Below are 15,954 nucleotides of genomic sequence, written 5' to 3'. Positions count from 1 at the left end.
TAACTAATATGTTAATAAATGCTTTATTAACTCAACTTCATGCAGTTTTGTGATCTAATGTAAAGTGTGGACTAAAGGCTCAGCATCAAATGAACTATAATCTTTGCAATCTTTTTTAAAATGTAAAATTACTGTAAAGTTTAAAAGTTGCTGAATAACAGGAGTGTTTAAAATACAACAAAACTGGATAAAACAACAATATAATAATTAAACAATGTGATAAAATGTTATCTTTAAACTCTACAGTGATTTTATTTTAGATAAGGTTGCAAAGATTTATTTTTTATTTGAAGTACAGTTTCCTTTGTGTATTTTTAAATGAATAGGAATGAACAATGTCATTTTTCCTGTTTAGAATTTAACTGAACCTTTATTTGTCATTTATAAGGGATTTATAAAGCATGAATAGTCATCACTTTAGATTAGGTCACAAAACTAAGTGAAGTTGAGTTAATAAAGCATTTATTAACATACATAGTGACCATTAATATATGCCTGAATAATAAGACATATAAACACTAATTTCAATAGTTTATTAATCATTTACTAACTCATTCTGAATGATCCTAAAAACCCTCAAATACTCTTAAATACAAATGGTTTGTAAATAATGCGATACTTAATTTAGTAATGAAAAATAAATCATTAACTAAGTATGAAAATACAATTATTAAGCACATTATAAAGGTGTTTATAAGTCAAGAATAGAGCATTTGTAGCTGCAGTTATAAACTGCTTACTAACGTTTATTAATGTAGAGTTAATGCTTAACAGATAATGAATTCAATATTTGCTAATGCTTAATAAATGATTTATAGTGTGTAGTTATTATAAAGTGTTACCGAGTTTTTTTTCTTCTCTTAAACACAAAATAACATATATTAAACAATATTAAAAGTCTACAGGCGAGGCAGTGGGGCAGTAGGTAGTGCTGTCGCCTCACAGCAAGAAGGTAGCTGGATCGCTGGTTCGAACCTTGGCTCAGTTGGCGTTTCTGTGTGGAGTTTGCATGTTCTCCCTGCCTCGCGTGGGTTTCCTCCGGTTGCTCCGGTTTCCCCCACAGTCCAAAGACATGCAGTACAGGTGAATTGGGTAGGCTAAATTGTCCGTAGTGTATGAGTGTATGAGTGAATGTGTGTGTGGATGTTTCCCAGAGATGGGTTGCAGCTGGAAGGGCATCCGCTGCGTAAAAACTTGCTGGATAAGTTAGGGGTTCATTCCGCTGTGGCGACCCCGGATTAATAAAGACTAAGCCTACAAGAAAATGAATGAATGAATGAATAAAAGCCTACAACCAATAACTGTCAGTAGAAAAAAAGAACATATTATGAAAGTCAGTAAAAACAAAACTGGTCATGCCACATTTGGACCCTAGTGGGACTTTTGGAGTTTTATATCAGCAGCTGAATGCCTCTACCTGAAATATGAACTGCAGAGGAGGAATGTTTCAACTCTGCATTGTCCATGTAAGTCAGGGGTGTCCAAACTCGGAAGGCCAGAGTTTAGCTCAAACCCCAAGTAGACACACCTGAACCAGCTAATCAAGCTCTTACGCTGTGGTCACATTAGAGTTTGAGCTTGCATATTCTGTCGTGCGGTGCCACCGGGTGTCGCTATTACATGCCTTCAATTAGGCAGCAGTTCCTGTTATGAAGTAAAACGAACCGAACAAACTGAAAGAAACATAATTCATAATCACGTTTTGGCAAGCCGTGGCACAAGCAAGAAGAAAGAAAATCAACAGTGAGTGCAGGAAATTTCAGTCATGATGGGGCAAAGGATATTTCTTCACAGAGGTCAGTGGAATATTTGTCTGTTTAATTTGCCAGGATTCAGTTGCAGTAATGAAGGTATATAATATTTAAAGACATTATAAAATAAAACATCAGGCCTTCAGCTCTTACACTGGTGCCGAACGAGATCAAAAAGTAAAACAACCCACATAGCAAAATTTCTCTGGCCCAGCTCTGGCCCACACAATCAGGTTTTGCTTGGCCCACATGCCACAGTGAATTACGGAACATGACTGGACCAAATCTGGCTTCCAGACAAGGGCCAAACACAGACCATATCTGGGCCAAGTCTCAGCCAAGTTAATAACTCATAACTGGGCCTGAACTGGGCCAGATAGGTTGGTGTGTCACGATTGCAATGAAACTGATAAACCCATGGAGTGATGCTCTTTAGGCACACTATGGGCACGCTTTTTCTCAAAGTGACCTGATTGGTAGAATTTTTTTTCTTTACTCAAAAATGATTTTAGTGTATTTTAAATGTGGGTCAAGACTGGCCAAACTCACATGGCCCACTTATCAAATTTTTAAATCTGGGCCAAATACTACGCCCAAATCTTGTGTGCCGCCTTAAAAACGGTGCCACCTCTGCCAAACCAGGGCCATGTTTGGCCCACATGCTGTATGCCAGTGCCGGATGAATGCCTGCTGTGCCAGCTCTTTGCCAAATCTGGGCCAGAATTCTTTGCTACTAGGGAAATAGCAGCTGGCTTATCAGCTCAACAACAGCAGTTTTTTTTGTGCTAATAAAGTGCAAGAAAATTCTACACTGGCTAGTTATGATGTAATCCAGCTAATCACACAGCACAGGAAACCTTTCACTGAAGGAGACTTTATAAAGGATGAGTGTTGCAAGTGTAATTTGCCCAGAGAAGATTCAAGATTTTAAAAACGAAAGTCTTTCTAGAAACACAGTTGGACGATGAATTAAAATAACAAATTAATATAATTCCATATATGCGCGTGTCTGTGTAATGTATGTAATATATGGCCTGGAACAACTTTTTTATTTGGCATCTGGCCCTCGGCCCAAAAAGTTTGGACACCCCTGCTCTAAACAGACAGTTAAAATAAAGAACAGTTAATAACACACATTGTTTACAGAATAACACTGTATATAAGTATTAATATATAAAACACAGAACCCAGTCAAGTGCTAACGTACTACAGCTTCAGTCTATTAGTTTTACACTTTGGCATTCTCAGTCTTTTTCCTGCTGGTAACAGCTGATATTCACTAAAAAAAGGATGTAGAATCAGCGCTAATACGTATTGCTCTTCTCATAGCCACCTGTTCATATAGAGCAGGGGTCACCAACCCTGTTCCTGGAGAGCTACCCTCCTGCAGAATTCAGTCCCAACCCTGATCAAACACACCTGAACCAATTAATAGTACCTAAAGCAGCACTTGATAATTACAAACAGGTGTGTTTGGTCAGGTTTGCAACTGAAATCTGCAGGAAGGTGGCTCTCCAGGAACAGGGTTGGTGACCCCTGATATAGAGTCTCTATGGGCTTGTATTGTTTTCGTCCTACAATATTCATGGCTGTTTTTTTGCATATGAACCAATTTATTTTTCAACTGAACAGACAGGTTTCCAAACCAGACTGTGATTCCATAGCGAATAAGACTTTCAAATGTAGCTCGTTAAAAAGCAAGCAAGATATTGCCGCCCACCCCACACAATCTCAGCCTTCTTGAAAAATAAAGCCTCTGTTGTGGCTGTGTGCATAAGCTCTCAATGTGTGTTCTCCAACAAAAAACACTGTCCTTATCAAACCCCAGGTATTTGTAAGATGGGACTTGCTGTATCACTGCGTTGTTTTTGCGCAGAGTTCCTACTCTTCCATCGTCAATACAACAATCTTAGAAAAATGCTGCTCTGGGTGGGAGTAAATGTTGTGCCATTGCAGACGAAAATTGAAGTTACACCATAGAGAATGTATGCTATAATTAAAGCTAAAGGCTGTACAAAAATAAATAAATAAATAAAAATAGAGTGTTCAAATATTTATTTCTACATTATCATAATTATTTATACCACTTCCACCATAAGGATCATGTCTAGATTTGGTCTTTAATAATTACTTGCATCCTCTGCCTCTGGAACAGCAACAGCATTTTTACAATGGCTCAGTAACTTTAAGGCAGCTCTCTAGGATTTGTAATAGATCCCTGAATTCTGCTAGAATGTTTTGCATATATCTGTTGCATTATTGACATCATATCTGTTGCATCATTAACATAAAAGGAGTCTTTGTATATTACCGCAAAGTTTCACTAATCATATCTCTGTTTCCAATAATATCAACAATAAACAGTCAGGTAAAAAAGCTACTCGCAGTAAAAAAAGAAAAGAAAGGGTCGGCACATTTATCACAGTGGCAAGGCCTTGTGCTGAGGTGTCTGGCTAAGAAATCATTGCTGCAGCTTTTCCTCCAGGGCCATTAATTAGAAATGAACAGCGATTGAGTTTCTCCTGCACACAAACACCAGCCTTACACAGCCCACAGACTCAAACCTTCCCTTCTGAAGGGCCACATCTGACTCTCACTCATGCATTCCTCTGATGGATGGACTTTAATGCATGTAGAATTAATTGGCAGTATAATATACAATGACAGGTAAATGTGAACAGGGAATTGCTAAAGTTCAACAGAAATAAAAAGAAAATAAAAGAACAAAAGGCAAATAAAAACACTATTTCCAGATCTCTCTTGCGGTTGTTGCTAGAGGGAATAAAGCTGCGATCGAAAGAGAACAAGAAGAAGTTTATTATACTTATTAAATTATTTATTATTCATTCCTTCATTTTCTTGTCAGCTTAGTCCCTTTATAAATCCGGGGTCACCACAGCGGAATAAACCGCCAACTTATCCAGCACGTTTTTACGCAGCGGATGCCCTTCCAGCTGCAACCCATCTCTGGGAAATGTCCACACACACACATATTTACACACATACACTACGGACAATTTAGCCTACTACGCGATTCAACTGTACCGCATGTCTTTGGATTGTGGGGGAAACCGGAGAACGCGGAGGAAACCCACACGAACGCAGGGAGAACATGCAAACTCCACACAGAAACGGCAACTGAGCCGAGGTTCGAACCAGCGACCCAGCGACCTTCTGGCTACCTACTGCACCACTGCCTCTCCCGTAAAAATGATTACATTATTATAATAATAATAATTATATTATTATTATATTATTATTATTATATTATTATTATTATTATTATTATATTTTACAAGGGATTATTTTATTGTTTTATGATGATTGATAAGTAAATATAAATAGCAGTGCAAATTAATTTGACTTGTAAATTTAACTCAATAATAACGAATTAAAAAAGAGTGTTATTGTGACACGTTTCTGTCCGATGTTACATGTTTCATGCATACTGCTACTATAAATCAAATATATATTTGTTGAAGGATTTGACATGTGGCCCTTCACTTGGTTTGCAAAACTTGATGTGGCCCTCGAGTCTAAAAAGTTTGCCCACCACTCTATACATTATACCAACACACATGTGTGACCAAACAGCTTGAAAAGTAGATTTTTCATCATAAGTGTCCCTTTTAATAAACTGTTGGAAAACTGCTAAATTAAATACTGAAGATTTATAATAACAGATTGGAAAGAATATTAAATATGGTATTATATTTTCTATATATATTTTGCTCTATGTAATGTTGTGGACAATTCAAACCGTGCATGTTCCAGCTAACCCTGTGTCAGTTTGTGCCCTGCTCACACACTTCACCTTTAATCATTTTTATGCTAACTTATTCAAGCTAAAGGTGCATCCTCAGCCTTTGGCGTGGTTTATTTGGGGAGTTGACTGCCTAATTGCATTTGAAGGTTATTCTGTGCCTCAGGACCAGCATGCAGGAGCATCAAGAAAAAAAACGTGATTTAAAAGGAACAATCAAAGAGTAATAAATGTGCTGCACATTTACCGTCACATCTAAAGCAGCAACGAATAATTCACAGCCACCACTGTGCATTAATGAATCCTTTCTCTTGTTCTGTGTTCAGTTTTACTGTTTGAAATCACTCATCTATCATAAAGACAATTCAATTTAGCCTGATGAAATTAACTAAGCATATTATGAAGTCTAGAAATTGTTAGAATGACTTTTATATTATTGAGAAATATAAATCTAAAATTAAGCATTAAATATTGAAACAATAGGAATGGACTGTCCAACACTGGCTGAACAATTGTGCAGATTTTACCACCATTTGACCCATATTTATTTGCAAAAAAGGGTCATAACCACAGTTTTTCTTTTTATTATTATTTTATTGATTTAATTATGGTAAACTCTAAAAAACGTTGAGTTATTTATTTACCCCAATGGTTGAGTTAAACTGTGTGTTTGAGCCCACGCGGATCCTTTGTTTTTACACACAGCACAAGTTACTTGAACTCAAACACTGTAAAAATGGCTGTAATTTCAACGGTAAAAAACAGTAAAAATACTACAGTACAAATTCGTAACCTGGATAATAGTATGTTTCCTTAATATATACGGCGAATAACCATAAATTGACTTTCCCAGAATTCCCTGCATGGCACTTTTTATGCATTTGGTTGACATTACTATTGACCTTTTTAGTTGTTTCCTCATCAGTTATGTACATTAGAGAATTATGTTACATCTAATGTTGATAAACAATGTTTATTTCATGACTTTAATTTTATACGTGTTACCATACTGGTGTTTAGTAGCTGTGTGGATGACACTGAGCACCTTCTATATGCTGATACTCTTTTCTGCTTGTGGGAAAAGTTGATTGTGATGAGCAATGGCTCACTATGTAACTCTCTCATCACCACCTGCATGTGGGTGTGCTAACTAGTGATGTGCGATATCACTGATTTCCTATCCGATCCGATACCAAGTAAAATGAAGGCAAGTATCGGCGATACCGATCCGATTCCGATACTGTTCATTAATGACTGTTTGGGTTATTAAAGTAACAAGTTGTGTACTTAAAAGTATCACTTTATACTGAATACGAACCATATTACGGGTTATTCTTGTTTACTGATGAAGAATTATTATACAAAAAAGCCAACTTACATATTTATTGACAGCTTCTGAGCATGTATATCTTAAAACGCCTGCCTGAACATCTTAAAAAAACATTTACACTTCTACATTAAGTGACATGTTAATCCGGTTCTCATGAAAGTGTTTTGAACCTTTTTTCGTTGTTTTATCATTGTCACAAAAAAGCCCAAGACACCTAATACAGCCACATCGCAGCATTTTCTCCCTCTGTACCTGGATGGTGCCTGCCTGCTGCACCTAAGGACTCTGAAAGCGATATTTGTCTCGCCCTAGCAGCACCTGTACCTCTCCTTTCCTCCTCGTCTGACCGCCTAGTTATGATGTTGTCTTATTCTGTCTTGTGATTTCTATGTAGATGTTTGATTAGGTTTGTAGTATTACCACAGTACCTCACTGTTTTTGTTACACGTATGACAAACCGCATCGTTTGAGTATGGAAGTGAAGAAGCTCCACACATAACTTTGCATGTGCCAGCCCACTCAGCGGACTGAGTGGCTAGCGAGCTAGCGTGCTCCGATTCTGCAGTTGTACAGTGCCATATTATGCACATGATTTTGCAGGCGGAAGAACAAGTAGTCCGACTAAGTTGGCATTATTCAGAGAAACAAGGGTAATTGTGGTTACTTTCCGCTGTGTTTCTACTTCCAATAAAATACATATTTGCTCCAAATGATCGAAATATCGATATTTTGATAAAATAATCGATTATAGAACATAAAAAGCTGGTATCGGTGATATCGATATTTTAGTATCGATCCGCACATCACTAGTGCTAACGTGTCTAACTGTGTAACAAAAGATGTGTAGATGTTGATCATTCAAAATACAGACATATTACCTCGATAAGTTAATAAAATATGGTAATTAACCGTAAAAATGAAAAATTACTTTTACGGTTTGTACCATGTTTTTAATGGTAAAGTACTGGCAACCACAGGTGCCATTTTTTTACCATGAATTTTACGGATTTATTTTTTACAGTGAAGATACAGCAGGTTGTACTATTAATGTAGTAAGATTAATTATTTTTCCAGACCAGGGCACGGTTTTTCAATAGGTTTAATATGGATAAAACAGCCTGATATCACGAGAAAATGTAAGTATTTTACGTTTTGCCAGTTTAGTGGCTAATTCGTACGGATTCGTACGAGTTCAGTCATACGAAATGGTACGATTTTAAAAAGGAGGCGTGGCACCTGACCCCACCCCTAACCCCAACCGTCATTGGGTGATGAGCAAATCGTACTAAATTGTATGAATTAGATCGTACGAATTCATACGAATTAGCCACTAAATGAAAAACTTACGAATTGCCGTGAGATTGTGTTGGGATAAAACTGATTCGGATTTTGTAATCCTGTTTTTGCAATCCGTTATCATTTAATCCAGCTTACATTTCGAGCCAGTTTTCAAAACAACATCGGATTGGATCAATCAGATCTGGATAGGAACTTTTCAGGATCACTAAATCCGAATAACCATTGCTCAAACAGAGAAATCACAATGTAGAACTATAGATATGTACAGAGCAACAAGTGGAACAGCCAGTGTGGGGTCAATATAACTTTACTTTTATTTGAAATGAAAACACATACATTTACAAAAAAGTGAAAAAAGAAAAACCCCAGCCCATCCTCTTCCAGCAGACTGAGACCTACATCACAAACACTGTATTGAGGATATTTATAACAACTTTCAAATATAGATGTATTAAATTAAAAAAGACTTAATGTCAAAAACATCACAATAATTTCAGACTTCTTCATCTGATGTGGAGAGATCAGCTAGTCTGAGCTTAGCCTTTAGGAGGCGGATCTCAAGTCTGACCTTGGTTTGCTGCAGTTCGGTCAGAGTCAGTTGACCCTCTGCCAGATAAAGCTGTGCTTCTGCCATTTCATTTTTGCAATTGTTGAAAGTGATATTAAAAATCAGTGATTGCCATTCTTTGCATATTTATTGGTTATTCTGTAATCATTGATTGCATCACTAATAAATATTCTAAAAACAAAAATATTTTATATTGTGATGAATATATATATATATATATATATATATATATATATATATATATATATATATATATATATATATATATATATATATATATATATATATATATATATATATATATAAATCAATTAGTGACAAAATAAAATGTATTGTATTTGGTCAATTTTGAGCTGTTTAGATTATTTTATGAGGACAAACTCTTTCTACTTTGCTGTAGGCCTATACTGAAAGGTTGAATACGTTAAAGCCTGCCTAATCACTGTAGCCTGACGGATGAACCAATACAATTAAAATCTTATGAATGAATAGGATATCTTGTAAGATTTGTAAAGTTTTCATTACATTGTGGGCATGAAATCCATGCTGAATCCATCCTTCTGATGGGATCAGTTTAATTCAGATTTTTTGGATCAAAGCGATTCAAATCCTACAAAAAAGGTCTGAAAAACCCGGATCAAAACCAAGATTAGATTACGTGATCTAATCCAATTATGTAATCCTTTTTTTCTTTTAAAAAAGATTTGATCTATTATCCAAAATCCTAGTGGATTACTTTTGAAAAACCGGGCCCAGAAAATTACTTGATCTTTGAATTAAAAGACAAATGAATTGTCGACTCCAACAGATGAGCAGTTCAAATCAATGTAATTCTAGTTTAGCTACCATTACCAATAAATTCATTCATTCATTTTCTTGTCAGCTTAGTCTTTTTAGTCGCCACAGCGGAATGAACCACCAACTTATACGGCACGTTATTTGCAGAGGATGCCCATCCAGCCGCAACCCATCTCTGGAAAACATCCACACACTCATTCATACACACACTCATACACTGCGGACAGTTTAGCTCACCCAATTCACTTGTATCACATGTCTTTGGACTGTAGGGGAAACCGAAGCACCCAGAGGAAACCCACGCAAATGCAGGGAGAACATGCAAACTTCACACAGAAACGCCAACTGAGCCGAGCCGAAGTTTGAACCAGCAACCCAGCGACCTTCTTGCTGTGAGGCCACAGCACTACCTACTGCGCCACTGCCTCGCCACTAACAATACATTCAACCCAAATATACATAATTAAATAATAACTTGTTATTATTAATTATTAATGTTCATAATTTTGTGAGCTTAATTTGCTACAGGAGCCTTAAAAGAATCACAGATTCAGCTAAAAAATCTCTGTATGTTCTACTGAAGAAAGAAAGGCACCTACATCTTGGAAGATCTGTGGGAGACAGTATATGCAGAGCTAGTGTTTCTTCCCATACACTTCTGGTGAACGGTTAATGTGACTTTTTTTCCATTTTATACGGTCCATTTTACAGAATCGTTGTTGTAATGTAATTGAAATACAATTAGTTAAATAGACTTTGGCATTCATTTAGTTGCTCAAGCGTGAAACAGGACGAAAAGCCATTTACTCGCACGCGCCCGTCAGAATTGGCAGGCTAGCGCAGAAGCTCCATTGAATATACTGGGATAAAATAAATGCTCATATTACTGTTATTCTCAGTCGCTTTGGTGCATTTCTTACTACAATATTTACATTTGCACAACAGTTAATGCATTTCTCAAAAGAATTAGTCATTTGTGCACATCCTAGTAGCAGTTTCTCATTCTTTTCAACACATTGCAAATGCTTTTGCATCAATTGCTTTCGTACAACTCTCTGCTGTTTATAACATTATCATTTGCTTCTGTCATGTCAGACAAAATTAACTAAACTTGTAAATGCTGAGTAGTCATTCCATATAAAACTAATAGTGATCATTTCATTACTTGAGTTATTACATACAAAAATGTTGAACTAGTTGTCAAAATCTGTCAAACAAATTTTATAAAACAAATTTAAATCTTTATTTTCTTGAAAATGTCTTTAAAATTGAACAATTTGATGAATGATTTACATAACTGTGTATGTTGTAGGTTCAGTTCCAATATGTACTGCAATATTGTGTACAGTTGTGCACAGCTCTACCTAAAGGGAGTTTATGTTTGTTGTAAATAAGGGTGTGTTTATTCTTTTGCACAATGCTGTGAGTAAATTAGGATTGTAAAGAGCAAATGCAGTAAAAATGTGAAACATACATATTCAGTGTCTTGTACTCAGATAATTCACTCAATGCAGTGATGTCCCACTTTACTGTGGTTTTCAAATGGCTGTGCAAATAGTCTATAGTGCTGTCTTGAGCATTTTCAGGAAGTTTTACAAAAATCTGACTTTTTTTGCATTGAAAAAATGTAGAGAGTGCTTGCTTTTGAGGAATAAACTATCCATTTTGAGCATGCTTTTGCAGGTTATCAGCTAGGTTTCGCAGTTTGCACTAATTGTTTTGAGAAATGCATTAACTGTTGTGCAAATGTAAATAGTGGGGTGAGAAATGCACCAAAGCGACAAAAAAACTGTATAAAGACATGGCGGGGGGAAATGTGATTTAATGCAGTGCTTCTTGTACAATCTGAGACTCAGCCAGTGGAGATCGCTGAATTTTAAAAGAAAACTGACCTTAAACGTGCCGATTTTGCAATGGCATACAGTTCACCGGAAACACTTAACCCAGGTTACTGACAAATTAAAAGTCCTTTGGCACTCTTCCACATATACCATATTAGCTGTACATTTTCGTGTTTTTTTCTGTAAGCTATCTCTTCAATACATTAATTAATATAATCCATTATTAGAGAAAATAGTCCATGAGCACTGATACACTGTTTGCATACAGTGTTGAGTCTTTGACTCAACCAATTACTGCACATGTGCAATCATAGATCCCTAACACATTATATGCATTGTGAACATCTTTTTTTTACCCCCTCAATCTTATTTTTTAGCCCCTGGTCCTCTTTTGAATAGGTTTGAATGTGTATGCTGGGAACCATAGAGCTCTGACACACTTTGAGCTCCATCAATCTCAGTCAGTGCACATATAATGTTGAGCTGAAGATCAGACGGGAGACCCAAATGCTCCTGACTCGCTGTCTTTTCTGCTGAGGCGCAGCTCTCATCCTGGATGAAGAAACTGATCTGTGCCTCCGGGTCTCTCACGAGGGCTGTCGTGAACGTCAGCACCAATCACAGCAAAATCTCCTGGACTGATTCAGCACTACGCTTTACGTTAACCTGACCAAGTAAAAAATGATGGACTTATCAGTGTTTCTTCCAGCTGCATGTCCGCTTTTGGCCCGCTTGCAGTGTACGTTTCGACTTGAATTCTGTCATTTTAAACATTGATCTTTGTTGAACTTTACTAGCAATGCCATTTACAGCACCTCAAATCACCATGTATTTTAAAATTTAAGAATAATCATGACTACACTTACTGGCCACTTTATTAGGTACACCTCGCTAGTACCAGGTTGGACCCGCTTTTGCCTTCAGAACTGCCTTAATCCTTTGTGGCACAGTCAACAAGGTACTGGAAAATACCTCAGAAATTTTGCTCCATTTTGACATGATAGCATCACGCAGTTGCTGCAGATTTGTCGGCTGCACATCCATAATACGAATCTTCCGTTCCACCACATCCCAATGGTGCTCATTTGGATTGAGATCTTGTGACTGTGGAGGCCATTTGAGTACAGTGGACTCATTGTCATGTTCAAGAAGACAGTTTGAATTAAAGACAGGTGAACTGAAGTGTGTGCTTGATTTTTGACTTTAGATTAGGCTTCAGGTTTTAGTGTCTTGGTTTTATCCAGTTCAAGTTCATATATGCCACTCGATTTCCAAACCACTGACCACTGAGGCAAAACTGAACAGGAGCCACTTTAAATGAAACAGCGGCGACAGAGATCCAGTGTTTACAGAACGGTTTTAGAGATACTGATGACGCCACAATGAACAAACCAACAACAGGCGGCCACTCAAAGAGCTCATTCAAACAGAAGAAGCAGAGAATAAATCACCCTTTAAAAGGACATTAATGCAGTCAAAATGCTAATTCTCATCCAGCGATGGGCTTTTAATTATTATGCAAATGCTGGACGCGCAGGGATGTAACATCACAGAGGGCACGACAGGCTTTTTTCAAGTCACGTTTGAGCACATGTAGGATAATAAATAGTGTGGTTACAGTTTTTTCTTTCAACATACACTGTGGCGGTCGGCAAAGGAAGAATAAAAATGTACTTACCATTAACTCACAATCTAAAGTTTAATGAATGTCTGTGTATTGCTGAAAACAAAACAATGTATTCTGAAGAATGTTGGAAAAAGCAGAACCATAGTTGGGACTAAAATGGTGCCATGGAAGTCAGTGGCTGGTTTTCAGCGTTCTTCAGTATATTTTTGTGTTCAAAAAGAAAAAAAGAAACTTAAAGAGGTTTGGTTGAGGAAATGAGTTTTTAATTTTGGGTGAAAAAACCAGCCTGATCTCACGAGAAAACGTGAGTATTTTACGTTTTGCCAGTTTAGTGGCTAATTCGTACGAGTTCAGTCGTACAAAATGGTACGATTTTAAAAAGGAGGCGTGGCACGAATTCATACGAATTAGCCACTAAATGAAAAAGTTCTGAATTGCCGTGAGATTGTGTTGGAAAAAACTGTGCAAAAGCAAGCACATCTCTCTAAATTGGGTGCTCAGCCAAAACCGCAAAAAGTGCAAATAAATGTCAATCAAAGGCGGCAACACCAAAGCTCCAAAAATACAAATTTAATAAATTAAAAAGGCTGACACAAAGCGTGTAACGTTTCGAGCCACCCGGCTCTTCATCAGACAATGTTCATAACAATCAGGTGCTTCTTTTTGTACACTTCCGGATCACATGATCTCCTCTCGCATATATGCCCACATATACATACATGTTTATGACACATAAATAAATAAACATGTTTATAACACATAAATACATGTATACACATTCACATATAGTCTATAGATTTGATATTTCAAGTCAAATTACTCTCTCTCTCTATATATATATATATATATATATATATATATATAAAAAGAAAAAAATAAATAAAGAAAATAATAAAGAAAAAATAAATAAATATATTTAATATATTTAAATAAATATATTAGGCCCCGGACAAATAAAGAGACTAAGCCGAAAAGATAATGAATGAATGATGAATGAACGAATAAATTAAGGTTTAAGTAGGGGTTTGGTTTAAAGGTTTTTTGGCTATATTTTGTTGTATAGTCTGGTGTATCTTGGTATATATATTTATTTATTTTTTCTTTATTATTTTCTTTATTTTTAATTTTTTTTTCTTTTATTTTCTGTTATTTTACAGACTTATTTCTCTATTTATCATTTCGTAAGCATTATATTATTTCAAACTAATAAAAGTCCCTTTATTAAACTGTAAGTCTATTAACACAACCAAAGACTCGCATTTCATCTTAGAACCCTACTGAAAAATCCAGCTTAAACCAGCCTAGGCTGGTTGGCTGATTTTAGCTGGTTGACCAGCCTGGCTTTAGAGGGATTTTGGCCATTTCCAGGCTGGTTTCCAGTCATTTCCAGCCTGGTTTTTGCTGGTCAGGCTAGGAAAAGACCAGCTAAAACCAACTTGACCAACCAGCCAAAACCAATTATGTCCATCTAAAACCAGGCTGGTCAAGCTGGATTTAGCTGGTCATTCTCCAGCCTGACCAACTAAGACCAGGCTGGAAATGGCTGGAAACCAGCCTGGAAAAGGCCAAAACCCCTCTAAAACCAGGCTTGTCGACCAGCTAAAACCAGCCAACCAGCCTAGGCTGGTTTTAGCTGGATTTTTCATTAGGGTTGGTAGGACCTAGTGTTAAAAAGAGGCTTGCTGAGATTTTCTAAGATGAAACGCCTGTGTTCGGTTGTTTTAAAAGATTTAAAGCATCTTTTTTAGTACTTCTGTGCCACTCAAAATGACTCCATACAGTCAGTTTAAAAAGACAGCAGGCTGACCTTCACTTTGACAGCTGACATTGAAAGCAAACGTGTTCGGAAATAATGACAACTCAATGTGAAGTGATACAGCGGCTACAGAGGAACGAGAAGAACAAAAGAAGGGATCCAGAGAGCGAGGGGGAGGAATGGGAGAAGAGCGAGCCTCAAGATACTCTGTGTGTGTGTGTGTGTGTGTGTGTGTGTGTGTGTGTGTGTGTGTGTATGTGTGTGTGTATGTGTGTGTGTGTGTGTGTGTGTGTCTTTAGTGTTGAGCCTACACTGTAATTCCTCAAAGCCTCAAAGAGAATGAAAGTACAAGCATTTTGTTCTGACCTACATTCTCATGTAAAAACAGCAGCTTTAGTCCACCAGAGCTCTTGTTTCAGAGGCATAAGTTTAGAAATTAGGCAAAAATGTTGTAAAGTGGTCTACTATTTACCTGAATAGTCTGTGTGTTCAGAAATACTGCTCTTCTTCGTTTGTAATTTATGGATTAAAGACTACTAAATATATCACATTTCAGGAAAAATATAATAAAAAATATATTTTAAATACATAATATATAAAATTATATTCAATTCACCTTTATTTCTATTGCGCTTTTACAATCTAGATTGTGTCAAAGCAGCTTATCATAGAAATTCTAGTAAATTGAAACTGTGTGAGTCCAGTTTTCAGAGTTGAAGTTAAGTTTAGGTCAGTTCAGTGTGGATTAATTTTCACTGCTGAAAGTCCAAACACTGAAGAGCAAATCCATTGATGCGCAGCTCCACAAGTCCCAAACCAAGCAAGCCAGTGGCGACAGTGACGAGAAACAAACTTCACCAATTGATGAAAGTAGCTGAAGAGCCGCAGTCTAGTCGCCGGAGGCTGGAGAACACTGGAAGTCTATCATGGAAAAGCTGCAGGTGTAAGAAGGGGACCGACTGTTGTTCAGACTGTGGCCACGGGACTCGTCTGTCACTGTGGTATTTCAGGAATCAGTCCCATGCTCTCCACTCCTCCATGACCACCACAGCATCTGCTCAGGATACAGCCTGGTTCAGGATTATGGATACCTTGGCATCATTACTTCCCAGAATCACATCAATGGCGCTGCACAATCTCTAGAGTCCTCAGAAAGAGTATCCCCAGGTGGAAATAGAGAATAGAGAAAGAAAATAATAAGAGAATAAAGATCATAATTTC

Source organism: Danio rerio, chromosome 13, assembly GCF_052040795.2.
Source record: "Danio rerio strain M-AB ecotype USA chromosome 13, GRCz13ab, whole genome shotgun sequence".
In the NCBI taxonomy this organism is placed as follows: domain Eukaryota; kingdom Metazoa; phylum Chordata; class Actinopteri; order Cypriniformes; family Danionidae; genus Danio; species Danio rerio.
The sequence above is the reverse complement of the archived record's forward strand: the minus strand, read 5'-3'. Positions refer to the sequence as shown.